We start from the raw sequence: 12,406 nt of genomic DNA, 5'->3' as shown, positions 1-12,406 counted from the left end.
GTCAATCAATTAAAACAATATTTACTTCATGTTTTCTTTTCATACAAGGTAATTATATACTGAGTTAGCTACAATATTTATTGACATTTGTCAAGTAGCCATTAGTCAGGCATTATTTACAAAGTATTATTTTCATAAGACAGTGCTGTAAATACCACAAGGAGTGAAAATAAGCAAAACTGGGAAAGACAGTAGCAAGCCCATGGAATCAAAGTAACAGGTTAACATAAAGTTTCACTCTGCTCTGAATTCTGGAGACACTGGCGTTTCCTTTTCAAAAGTCACTGAAGCCAATTCTGGAGACTGACTATACAGTACCTTTCAGATATCAGGCTCCCAAGGTTGAATAGTGTCTTGGTTATCTACACTCTGATACCTGAAGATTAACCAAAAAGTCTAGAAGGGAATGTTTCTGAAATACTGAACTTCCTAATTGGATAATTCTCTTTAATTCAATCTAGGTTACCAGCTCCTTAAGAATGTAGATGTATTTAATTTAATATTTGGTGACATGATTTGTCATGTCACATTCAAATACTTCAAGTACATTGAGGTACTTAGCACCTTTTTCCAGGGTCAATAAATCGTTTAGCATGAATAGAGTTTTGCTAATAAGAAATTTTTATTAAAAAATAAAATAAAAATATTTTCTGTGCTCTGATGGAATGGGAAATCAGAGTTCTTTAAATTCAGCTGAGCATATACCAATTTATTTGTATTACTTCAACATATGTAAATAATTTGGGGAATTTTTTGCTTTTGGGAGGTATTTTTGTTATTGTTTCTATTTACAAGACAGCACCATAGCTGCTATATTCTAGCATTAGTCTACTTATATTAAATATATTTATATTATATTAGTTTATTTATGTTGAAGTCTGAACATCAGACCATTTTGAATTTTTTCTTAATTTATTTTACTTTGATTCTATGCATAGTTAATGCCATGGCTTTATAGCCAACCTCTATAGTGGACTCTCATAATATAAGTATTCTGTCCCCTTTCTGAAAAAAATGTATATATGCATATACACACAGATATATCACAGAAAATTTCTTGGGACCCAGAAAGCTGTCAGAATTATATAATACAATAATGATATAAAATATATATACTATCATAAATAAACTTCAAATATGTATTATATAAGTTCAATCTCATGCATATATATCATAGCTTTTATATGTGTACATATATATGTATGTTTAATTTGGATCAGAAAACTGTACACAAAAAAAAGAACTCAGAACAGAGTAGGGAGCTAAAACCCGAGAATCTTACTTATGCTACAGTTAGGGAAACATTGAGTTACCCTATAGACAGACCTACAGCAATCAGTATAGAATCCTCTTCATCCTCTCCAAAAAGTGTTCAGAAATTTTAAAATAATACAGTTTAAGTTATCAAAACAAATGTACTTCTTTTTAATGAACTGTATGGCCTTCATAATTCCAAAATAGGGCAGATGTTAGAGAGCTTTAAAGAGACAAATAAACAATACAGAATACCTGATTGGTCAGTTCCATGTAGTTCGTGTTATTTTCTATGAGAGGTTAGCTAAGCTTATAAGCATTAGAGTTTTTTCTGGCCCAATTATGCACTTACACAACGTGGAACTGATAAATTTCAACCTGTGAAGTGGTATCTAAGGGAAGAATAGCTCAATCTTGGAATTAGAATAACACTATAATGATCCATTTCTATACTATACTATAATGAAATCCATATGAGGATTTCACCTTAGTTATAGCAAAAGTAAAGTTATATATATACATATATATGAAGATTCACTTTATTTCATATTCAAAGCAAAATTCCTATATATAAATGATTAAATATACTTAACTAAAAATTAGTGTTTATAGTTTTGGAATGTCTTCATAATACAGTTTTAATTACCGGTATTTTTATATAAAAGAATAGTATATTGTTGAAATAAAATAACAAATACATAATTGCATACCGAATATATGTTCATTGACAAATAGAATAAGAAAATATAATTTTCTACCGGATCTTTAATAAACTTTAATATGCAAAACATGTATTTTATTATTATTATTTTATTTATTATTATTATCTATGTATACACTGATAGAGGCCAACAAAACTAAAGGTAAGATGTTTTGCCTTTGAGTTTCTTTTTAATAAAAATGTATTTAAATTTAATGGGTCTAATGTTCAACTGTCTCCTAGTGCTTTACCTAGCAGACCAGCTGTTAAGGCCTCTTAGGTAAATAGCTAAATGTTTTAAAAAACCACACCAGCTGTTAAGGCCTCTTAGGTAAATAGCTAAATGTTTTAAAAAACCACGCACATACATATTTAGTCAATAGACTGGAACAAATAGAGCCTCAATTGGCCATTTGGAGCTTGGGACAATTGGAAGATTATTGAGCTGGTAGCCCACTGTAGCTCGTGTTAACATTTTAGAACAGGTTAAAAATGCTAACCTGAGCTCACTTTAATGAAAGTCCTTAATGTGCAAGATTAAAAAGTCATAATAGAACATTATTATAGAGGGGGAAACCTGGATTAAAAGTATTTCAGGTAATATTTGCTAAACATTCCTTATCTCACATAAGGGAAAGAGACTTTCAGGTTGGCTTGAAATCAAAATAGAACATTTTAAAACATTTTTAGTTTTCATATAAATACATAGACTCTGAAATGTATTTATACAGTCCCTATATAGTTCATATTTAGAATTACTTCTAATAAAATTCTCTGCCACAGTTTATTTTAAATAATTCTGATAATTGCTTTTATGCTGTGCATGATACATTTTATGAAGTGTATGATCAGATTCTAAGCTCTCAAAAGACAAGATATGCTTAAAGTTAAGCTTTTTGTAAACTATACAATAAATATATCCAGAATTTAGACAACCATTGAGAGTTTTAATATTTGAACCTCCTTTTATAAGCCATGTTTGATGAGTGTATACTCTTTATATATATATATATATATATATATATATATATAAATCTATGTGGTAGATATGAAGGTATCAGTTTGTTCTTGTATTCTTGAAACTATCTTCAATCTGCAGATTTATTTATGGAATCATCTTAATCATTTTGTCCATATGTTAAGCACTTTAATGTATATCAAAAGAAATATTCCTAAATCTACCATAACCAGATAGGTGTAATTAGGAATTCACAGAATAAAATGAATGCAACACTCTAAAGAAGTCTCCTCGTGTCTGCTGAGTTGCAGAAATTCCATCTTTTCTTCCCGACATTCACCTGCTCAATATAACACATGGCTATCTGCAATATGGACAGACTGAAGGAACAAATGGCATTGTGTCCAGTAGTGCATGTTTGTAAATATTTTCAAGATATTTTCTTTACTTTTCACAGAGTGAAATACTTACAAAGAGAAGATCTATTTTCTTCATGTCTCTGGAGTTGTATATATCTGCTAAAAGATCCTAAGATATAGTCCTTCACTAAGTTCCTCCCTACTTGGGGAGTTCCTTTTCCTATCTCTTCTACATTCCAATAAGCTTTTTTACTTTCTAGGTTAATAAGTAGAAACATCTAAAAGCCATACAACTTTAGAAAGTCTCAATTCTTTTCCGGAAATAAGAAAACAGGGAATAAAATAGTTTTGTTTGGAATAATGACTTAGACATTAACACTTTGTAAAACAGTAACCGATAAACAGTGGCATTTCTCTGCCTGAAAAGCACTGAGAGCCAGAGATTTCTCTTTCTAAAGTTGTATGTTTATTGACATGTCTAGCAGTAAGGACAATTTCTAGACATACTCAAGTTCTTCAAATTCTATCACAAATCTCCTACCTCTTCAGAGTATGACTGATGTTGGGCTTGCTTGCAGAAAAACAGTTAAAAATGTGAAAAATTGTGATTTAATTTATCACTGTAGAGGAACTGTGGAGAGGCTGAGGTTAAATCGTTGTTTCAATCAGTTGCTTGTTGTGGTGGTGAAATTGTGGTAAACACAGAACAAAGGGTGTATTAAGTACCATAAATAAAAAGGAAAAGTGCTTTCAGTTGCAGAGTACATACACATTATTTATGCTAAGTGAGAGAATTCTGTGTCTGTGTCATTCATAGATGTAGAATCACATAAATTATTTTAAATAATTTTTACTATATCTATTCATTGTATGAAATGTTTTTATCAGATGATGATAATAGAGGGCCTATGAAACCTGCCAATCTTTCATAAATATTCCCTGTAGTATCGTTTTGGTCACTTGAATTTCTTGAGTTAAGGTGCATTGATTGAAAACTATAGTAACAGCAGTACTCATTTTCACTGAATGAATTGAAACAAATGGTTGTCCTATAATTTTTTTCAATTCTCACCTACTAATAATTTGTTGAAATTTTCTGAAGTAAATCTTGAGAGAAACTTGTTTCAAAAGATCCCTTGAGTAATTTCTTAAATTTTCTTTCTGGTTAGTACAATTTATCATGGATTTTTTAAATAGATATCTATAAGAAAGTAGAAGCCATGATTGTCATGCAATAACTTGTTGACCAATTATGTCATCCAATCCCAATTAGTTGGGATTGTACTGTGCTAATATTATAAAGTAAATATACAGAGTTGGAAATCAGAGAAATAGCTGAATGGACTGAACACATGCTTTGCATGAAAGTAGCCCAACTTCAGTTCCTCAAACAACAATATTCTCCTAGACCACCCAAAACAAAAAATATTAAAAAAAAAACCCTAGCAAATAAAGAAAAAGAAATGGTATGAAATGATTTCCAACATTCAACATTGTCTTAAGCTTTTTATGTTTCAGAATCTATTGCTTTTCAGTTTGATATTAATGTGATTTAATTAATTGATTTTTATTGGTTTTGGAACCACACTATTACTCAAGTCTTATCTTGGCTCAGTGTTCAGGAATAATTCTTGGAGGAGTTGGGAGCCCACTCATATGGAATGTTAGGGATTGAATCTACATACAACCTTACCTGCTGTGTTCTCCTCTGGTTTATCATAGTCATTTTGAAGATGTAGAAAATTAAGAGAGTAAATTGCTTGCTTTATATTCTATAAGTATAAAATTTCAATTTGACATCTAACTTTATAGTTAAGCTACCTAGAAGGATAAGGTAGGGTAAACCAGTCACAGCCTTGCCTTTTCATAAAGATGTAAAAATTGCTTTATTTATGATCTTTTATCACATATGATAGAAATCTATATTAACTATTATGGAAAGTATGCTGAGAATATTTCATCAGAGGAATCTTCATTTATAATGATGAAATTCACACTAGTGTGCTCTGTGGCAATTTTCTATTATTTATAAAGTTTCATATGTTTTGTCCTCTTAAATAAGATTTTGAATTGGCATTAAATAATATTCAATAAAATAATAAATAATGTATTTCCCTATTTTAAATTGTGTTTACATATTTCGTTAAATATGTTGCATCTCTCTGGACTCCTGACAAACCCTGTTCATTATTCCAATGTAGAAAAATGTGTTGACTACTCAAGTCAAATCTATGATGGTGGAAATATCCAGTTGGCTTCCTGGAATAAAGCAATAATCTGCAAGTTGATTTGAAAGTAAGATAAATAATCATGGCTGAAGTGTTATTACAGTGGTTATTTTCTTGCCTTTAATGCAGCCCATCTGAGTTTAACCCTCCATCTCCCCATATGGTCCTTCAAGCATAGCCAGTAGTGCATTGCTGGGTTTTGACAACCGTTAAGAAACTCTCATAAATTTTTGGTTCTTTATATGTTCAAAGAAGCAATCATTTTGCCAAAGGACAAAAGCAATCATTAAAATTATTTATGGTGTGACAATTAATACAAATACTTCTTTTTGTTTGTTTGTTTGTTTGTTTTTGTGGCACCTGATGACACTCTGGGGTTACTCCTGGCTCTGCACTCGAAATTGCCCTCGGCTTGGGAGATCATATGGGACACCGGGGGATTGAGCCACAGTCCCTAAAAGGTCATCCACATGACCCTACTGCTGTGCCGCTGCTTCGTCCTTAAATAAAGCAAATATATTTTGACTCATTTTATTTGAGTATTTTCTTCAAATCATAATGATCTTGATATTTTGACAATGAACAAACTTTAAAAATCTATACAAACCTATTTTAGGCAACTATCAGACTTTAAATTTTCTTCACTCATATTTTGAATTAAGAATTTAGGTGAGAAATTAGTAGTCTAACAGCATATTTAAAGAAAAAAGTACAATATCTTTAGTGAGTAAAAATATGTTTCTTTGACAAATACCAAACCGGATTATCTGGAAACTAATTGTGATCATATACAGCTAATTCTAACTGAGATAGTAGTAAAACCATCAAATTTCTACAATTTTATTTAGGAATAATTTTTATATATTACAATTTGTAAAGAGAAATACATGTGAATTAGGTTAATATTTGCTATTCAACTAGCATTTTTTAGAAGTTTTTATTATACCAAGATTAGGAGTGAGGAAATAGTGTTTTCCCAATTTCACAAAGAAAATAGTGTTGGCGCTTCATATTTTTTTCCAACACTAAATCTATTTTTCTTTTCCCTTCATTCTATCTTCCCCTAATTTACATTAACTTTTCAAATATATATAATTCTTAAGGGAAATGAATATTACTTTTTGATATCTCACTTATTTTTAGTAGTTAGACTTAATTGGTTTCTAGAATCAATAAAGATTTGACTTGAAGTTTATTGTCTTTCAGGGGAGAAATCAAAATTATTCTAGGTTGGAAAGCTACTTTTAACAAAAGCTATTTTTGTATATAAAGATTTCTGGAATAAGCACATAAAAGTTTGGATACTAAAATGTGTTAGTGTATTACTATAAGTAATATTCAATTAATAAACTTATAAAATGTCTTACGTTATATTTGGAGGTAATTGAGCCATTACATTTACAAAGAGAACACTCTTTTAATGTGTGTATAGAAAGTAAATGCCCAATTAAAGATGTAACTATACTTAAATTTTGCATTCTAATCATGGATAATTTATTAGATGCTAAATTTAAAGGAACATATATACTCAAACAGGCAGTGTATTGAGATATTTTCTAGATACTATCAAAACTTACAGGAGATATTAAACATAAGTGATCAGAGACTACAGAGATAATGCAATGGATATGGCATTTTCTGTCCACACGGCCAAACTAGGTTTGAAACCCAGCACTTACATGGTACTTTAAGAACCACGAGGAGTAATTGCTGAGTGCAGAACCACAAGCAACCCAAAGCACTACCAACAGCACCCTCAAAAAATAAAAACAGACAAATAAAATAGGCAACCAGAGGAAACTAATTAACTAATTTAATGTCCAGTGGCTTATCACTCCAAATCATGCTCCCACTTCTTGCTAATATATACATCATATTTAGTAGAGGAAAAATTATTCATTAATGTATTGTTATTTAAAGGTAGTAAGAATTATATGCAATCATACACATAAGATTGAAATTGATACAAGTTTGAATCATGTCCTAGACTCTTGACCCTGTTAGCTTTTTGCAGATATAGAGCTTTCATTTGCTCATCTACAAAACTATAATTAAGTAATTAATATAATTGCATAAAACATGTATATCAAATATCAAGCATATTATAAATGCTATAATAGCTCCTGATTTTCTTAGCTTCCAGTTGCATTCTGTTTTGTTAAGACTTTTACATTGTTGTTTCAGTTACAAAGCTAACACTGAGAAAGGAAGAAAACATTTTCTAGGTTAAATAACTAATGTGTGCAAATTTAGAAGCAATTGCTGCTGTTTTAAAACCCTTGAATGACATTCTATTAACTTCATTATGATATACTAAATAATTATAAGGACCATAATGTAATGTTTGATAAGAAATAATGGTAGAGGCATCATTGAAGGTTTGCACAGAAGTGACATGAATGAAGTCTTTAACATAAATGACCTCTCTATTTAACATATTCATGTTAAACATCCACATAAGCATAAAGAGGCATAACAACAGCTGCCATAACTGAATCATAATTCTGTTCTGAAACAGTTTTCATATAAGAAGGAATAAAAGAAGGAAGAGAAAAGGGAAAGGCAGAACATACAATATGATTTTAGTAAGATAAAGTGAAAATAAACAACAACAATCACAAATAATATTGATGTGAGTTATTCAATAAAGTTGATACACATAACTATATACTTACATATATAGTAATATATGCACTGACTTAAGATTCACATAGCACTGTCCATTGCTAAGGTAGCCTTTCATAGCACAACATGAAATCCATTTTACTATCTTTGTGTACTACAGTTATTATATAACACATTACCTGTAAATATTTTTACACTTTTCTTATATTTTACACTTTACCCAATCTCATTTTGATGGACTCTATAGTTGTAGTAGCTTACTTTAGAATACTTGAAGAATAAATTCTTATTAGAATTATTGACAATTCCTCTAAAACTGTCTTCAAAGATATGATAAATTTTGTCTTTCCACAAGTAATCTAAGAAAGAACATTTTTAGAACATATAAGTAGGAAAATGAATGCAAGATGTGTCAGACATAACTATCCACAGAATTCTGCATTATAGGGGCCTGAGCAGTGGGCCAAGCGGTAGGGTGTTTGCCTTGCACGAGCTGACCTAGGACAGACCGTGGTTCGATCCTCTGGCATCCCATATGGTCCCTTACACCAGGATTAGTAACCTCTGAGTGTCACCAGGTGTGGTCCAAAAACTAAAAAAGAAAACAGAAAAAAAAAAAAGAAAAGATAGAGAGAATTTTGTATTATAGCATAATTTTTATTAAATTATTGATAATTTTTTTGTTATTTGGATGTTGCCTCTCTATAAAAGATCACTGGATTTCAACCAATATTTTTACTTAATTTTTAAAGAAAGCACTGTGATTTAAAAAGTTTTACATAGTTAATTTTTTAGACACACACTAATCCATATCAGTTTCACTGCCAGTGCTAAACTCCATCCACTAATGTTGCCAGAGTCCATCCCATAATTCCTCCTTCCAATCTGCCATCTTAATAGGAATCTCCGTGGTTTGTATATCTAAGTTCTTTCTTTTTTTAACACTACTAATGTACCTGCAACCACTTGAATCATTCCCCCATTAGTTCACATCTCTCTTTCTTCTTTTCTACTCTATTTCTTACCTTCTCACTATACTATGGGGCCAAAATTGACCTAGGCAACACCTCTAAAATATTGCATTACCTCATGTTGCTATTCAAAATACCACATATGATATCATCATTTTATTCTTCTTTTTCAGGCATATTACATTTAACATTGATTTCTTCTATTTCTATTCATGCTATAACAACTTACTTGATTAACTATTCCTTATAATGATACAATATTTTATTGTATATATGTACAATACCTTCATGGTCTATGTTGGTTGAGTCCTCAAAAGAATAGTGGTGTATATACATCCTTTAGAGTAAAATAATTTTCTTTCCTGAGAATAGATACTTTTCTGTGCCAAAAGTAGAATTTAAAATTCATATGGAAGCTCGATTCTGAGTTTACTAAGAAATCACCATACAGTTTTATGTAGAGACTGGACCAGAAAACATTTTCACAGCCTTTACATTTATTGTATTTAGACCAGATTTTAGTAAAAAAAAAAAAAAAAAAAAATAATAAGTAATAGCAAGTGGCTAAGAAACTTGCTTTGCATATTCACACCATCTATCTACCCTTCAAAAACTAATAACAGAAATTCAAGCTAAAATTTTTTCTAAATCACGATATAAATACAAGTAGGTTATACAGAGCCCATTAGTCAATATGTTTTTGTTAAAATACTACAAAATAATATTTAATCTTAATGGCTTGTAAGAAAATTAGATTTTTTTAGATCATGAATATTCTAACTGAGATGTACTTTACTGAGCACCTTAATTTATGTTAACCTAAGGTTGTAATGTAACTATATTTCTGCTGTGTCTTATCCTTGTAATATAGTGAAATGAGACAGTATTTCAATTGATGGCAAAATACCAAAAAAAAAATGTAAAAGTTCAACTGGTCGAACCGCACTGTCTGACAGGTAGAGTGGGTGGCTAAAATTGACCAGGGATGGTGAAAATGACCAGGCCCGATAGACAGAGCTCAGGCAGCCTGTCCGACATTAGGGACAGGGGCGATCAGAGGGAAACCAACTCGTTCTGACAGGTAGAGTGGGAGGGGCAAATTGACACAGGCCCAGACCTCCGCCAGCTCTGGCAGACCTACCTTCTGAAGGTGAAGGGAGAGGGAACCTTGATGCGATTGGGCAAGGCGGAGGTGACCTACATCTATAGGCAGGTAAAGTGAGGACGGGGCCAAAGCTAGCGACTGCAGCCATCATACCCACCTAGAGTCACACTCTGGAGAAGGGACCAAGCCCCACACCACAGGTGACAAAGGAGGGCTGAAATCTGAAGGCAGTACACTCCCAAGCCAAACCACCAAATGCAAAGAAATGTTGGTAAATTAAGGAAGACAGTAACAACCAGGGATATGGAGAGAAATCCTAGCAATTTTCCAAGTCCACCAAAATGCAAGGGCCCAATAGATGAGGACCTAAAGGCAGCAATGCAAGCCATGGCAAAAGAAATCAAGGGATCACTAACCAGTGAGCTGAAGATATCCATAGATGAACAAATCAACCAACTCAAAGAAGAACTTTTACAAAACATGAGAGAATCCATAAAATGAAAATAAAAATGTCTTTGCAAACCATAGTAGCAGAATTATACAGTTGGAGAATCACACAGAAGAACTTAAAGTAAAACCAAAAGTGACAAAGATGCCAATAAGGAAATAAAAGAAAGCATTGGAAGAAAAAGTTAAGTATTTAATGAACAAAGATAAAATAAATAATGTATGGATTGTAGGAAAATCAGAAGGGGAGAAAATAGGAAAAGGGGGAAAACAAGTGGTAAGGGAAATAATAGCAGAAAACATTCCCACCCTCTGAAAAGAGCCTCCAGTACAAATACAGGAGGTGAAAAGAATCCCTAATAAAATAGACCCTAATAAACCAACACTAAGATATATAGTAATCCACAAGGAAAAAAAGAGAAAGATGAACTCCTTAAAGCAATATGGAAGAAAAAAAAAAACCTCAAGTACAAAGGAAGGAACATAAGAATCAAACCTGATCTCCCATTTGAAGAATTCAAGCAAGAAGACAGTGAGTGGAATGGCATATTTAAACGACTGAATGAAAGAAACTTCCAACCTAGAGTCCACTACCTGGCAAAACTCTCATTCATATAGGAGGAAGAACTAAAAACATTCTCAGACAAAAAAGAACTCACATTTTTGAGCAGACAAAATTGATTCTAAATGATCTACTCAGAGATGAATTACACAATCCAAACCACTGTTTGTAACAACAACCACCGTACACAATACAACTGCACAAAGCCCTCTCTGTCAATAATTTCCTAAATGTCAATGGATTAAACTCTCCCATTAAAAGACATAGTAGAGACTTGGATTAGAAAACAAAAACCAGATTTATGCTGCCTGCAAGAAACACACCTATAGGTACAGAAGAGACACAGGCAATTATTCAAGCCAATGGAAAAAAAAAAAGGCTGGGACAGCCTTTCTTATATCAAATTGCATTCAACTTCAAGAAAGTGATCAGAGACAAAGTTGGTCACTACTTACTGATCAGGGGAACACTAGAGCAAGAAGCACAACTCTGGTCAATATTTATATACCAACTGCCAAGCCAGCAAAATATGTAAGGTATTTGCTCACAAAACTGGAGAAACATATAGAAGGAAATGTGTCATAGTAGGAGATCTCAATACTCCACTATCAACACTGGACAGATCCACCAGACAGAAAACTAGTAAAAAAAAAATAAGAGTCCTAAATGAGAAATTAGAAGAACTAGGGCTAATGGACTTATATACGGCCCTCCACCCCCAGAAACCAGAATATACATTCTTCTCAAGTGCACATGGAACCTTCTCCAGAATAGACCATGCCTTAGGATATAAATGTAATTTGCACAAAGTTATAAATATAAGAATTATTAGTGCACATTTCATTGACCTGCTTTCTTCTGATCATGTGAGCAGTGTTATTTCTCATGTGCTATATAAGAGTTGAAGGCTAATTAGCAGTATGACTCCATAGTGATACTGCCAGTCTCCTTCAGACAGTTCTGTCAGACTGCCTGGACAAATTACAATTCAGAATGTTACCAGAACCTGGTTGGTCATTTAGTGTTTCTTGTTAAAGAGTCTAGGGTTTAAAAGATGGTGTATTTGAGGAACATAGGTAATGCCTGTCACAAGTTGAAACCATAGGATTGGGGTTGGTAGCTTTGGATTGGACTTCCAGCTCCATATTGTTCATGTTCTGAACCATCTCTCCCCCCTCCCCATAAAAGGCTTGTGTA

The 12,406-nt window shown here is 32.2% G+C and overlaps 1 non-coding gene across 1 annotated transcript; it reads left to right on the top strand.

Annotated features, from left to right (window-relative positions):
- The first annotated feature begins 12,040 nt into the window (after nt 1-12,040).
- LOC126005014 (small nucleolar RNA SNORA19) lies at nt 12,041-12,169 on the top strand. The gene has a single exon (XR_007494201.1). It is a non-coding gene; the product is annotated as a small nucleolar RNA SNORA19 (small nucleolar RNA).
- The last annotated feature ends 237 nt before the right edge of the window (nt 12,170-12,406 follow it).

Source organism: Suncus etruscus, chromosome 3 (genome assembly GCF_024139225.1).
Source record: "Suncus etruscus isolate mSunEtr1 chromosome 3, mSunEtr1.pri.cur, whole genome shotgun sequence".
Classification (NCBI taxonomy): Eukaryota; Metazoa; Chordata; class Mammalia; order Eulipotyphla; family Soricidae; genus Suncus; species Suncus etruscus.
This window is presented reverse-complemented; position numbering and strand designations above follow the sequence as displayed.